Source organism: Camellia sinensis, unplaced genomic scaffold (genome assembly GCF_055761805.1).
Source record: "Camellia sinensis isolate YWXY unplaced genomic scaffold, ASM5576180v1 Unanchor119, whole genome shotgun sequence".
Classification (NCBI taxonomy): domain Eukaryota; kingdom Viridiplantae; phylum Streptophyta; class Magnoliopsida; order Ericales; family Theaceae; genus Camellia; species Camellia sinensis.
The window spans coordinates 13020-15000 of NW_028128997.1; positions in this window are offsets into that span (position 1 = coordinate 13020).

The window sequence follows — 1981 nt, forward strand, 5'->3', positions numbered from 1 at the left end:
CCGTGGCATGTCATGCGGGCCGAGGCCGTGGCATGGCATGCGGGCCGAGGCCGTGGCATGGCATGTTGGGCGACGCCGTAGCAAGGCATGCGGGCCGAGGCCGTGGCATGTCATGCGGGCCGAGGCCGTGGCATGGCATGCGGGCCGAGGCCGTGGCATGGCAAGTTGGGCGGCGTCGTGGCAAGGCATGCTGGCCGAGGCCGTGGCATGTCATGCGGGCCGAGGCCGTGGCATGGCATGCGGGCCGAGGCCGTGGCAAGGCATGTTGGGCGACGCCGTAGCAAGGCATGCGGGCCGAGGCCGTGGCATGTCATGCGGGCCGAGGCCGTGGCACGTCATGCGGGCCGAGGCCGTGGCATGGCATGTTTGGCCACGCCGTGGCAAGACATGCGGGCCATGGCATGGCATGGCATGCGGGCCGAGGCCGTGGCTCGACATGTTGGCCAAGGCTAAGGCATGGCACGCCGGGCAACGCGGTGGCATGGCATGCTGGGCAACGCGGTGGCAAGGCATGCGGGCCGAGGCCGTGGCATGGCATGTTGGGCAACGCCGCAGCAAGGCATGCGGGCCGAGGCCGTGGCATGGCATGCGGGCCGAGGCCGTGGCATGGCATGCGGGCCGAGGCCGTGGCATGGCATGTTGGGCGACGCCGTAGCAAGGCATGCGGTCCGAGGCCGTGGCATGTCATGCGGGCCGAGGCCGTGGCATGGCATGCGGGCCGAGGCCGTGGCATGGCATGTTGGGCGACGCCGTAGCAAGGCATGCGGGCCGAGGCCGTGCCGTGGCATGCGGGCCGAGGCCGTGGCATGGCATGTTGGGCGACGCCGTAGCAAGGCATGCGGTCCGAGGCCGTGGCATGTCATGCGGGCCGAGGCCGTGGCATGGCATGCGGGCCGAGGCCGTGGCATGGCATGTTGGGCGACGCCGTAGCAAGGCATGCGGGCCGAGGCCGTGCCGTGGCATGCGGGCCGAGGCCGTGGCATGGCATGTTGGGCGACGCCGTAGCAAGGCATGCGGTCCGAGGACGTGGCATGTCATGCGGGCCGAGGCCGTGGCATGGCATGCGGGCCGAGGCCGTGGCATGGCATGTTGGGCGACGCCGTGGCAAGGCATGCGGGCCGAGGCCGTGGCATGTCATGCGGGCCGAGGCCGTGGCATGGCATGCGGGCCGAGGCCGTGGCATGGCAAGTTGGGCGGCGTCGTGGCAAGGCATGCGGGCCGAGGCCGTGGCATTTCATGCGGGCCGAGGCCGTGGCATGGCATGCGGGCCGAGGCCGTGGCACGTCATGCGGGCCGAGGCCGTGGCATGGCATGTTTGGCAACGCCGTGGCAAGACATGCGGGCTGTGGCATGGCATGGCATGCGGGCCGAGGCCGTGGCTCGACATGTTGGCCAAGGCTAAGGCATGGCACGCCGGGCAACGCGGTGGCATGGCATGCTGGGCAACGCGGTGGCAAGGCATGCGGGCCGAGGCCGTGGCATGGCATGTTGGGCAACGCCGCAGCAAGGCATGCGGGCCGAGGCCGTGGCATGGCATGCGGGCCGAGGCCGTGGCATGGCATGCGGGCCGTGGCCGTGGCATGGCATGTTGGGCGACGCCGTCGCAAGGCATGCGGGCCGAGGCCGTGGCATGGCATGTTTGGCAACGCCGTGGCAAGACATGCGGGCCGTGGCATGGCATGGCATGCGGGCCGAGGCCGTGGCATGGCATGTTGGGCGACGCCGTAGCAAGGCATGCGGGCCGAGGCCGTGGCCGTGGCATGGCATGCGGGCCGTGGCCGTGGCATGGCATGGCATGCGGGCCGAGGCCGTGGCATGGCATGTTGGGCAACGCCGTGGCAAGGCATGCGGGCCGAGGCCGTGGCATGGCATGATGGCCGAGGCCGTGGCATGTCATGCGGGCCGAGGCCGTGGCATGGCATGTTGGGCGACGCCGTAGCAAGGCATGCGGTCCGAGGCCGTGGCATGTCATGCGGGCCGA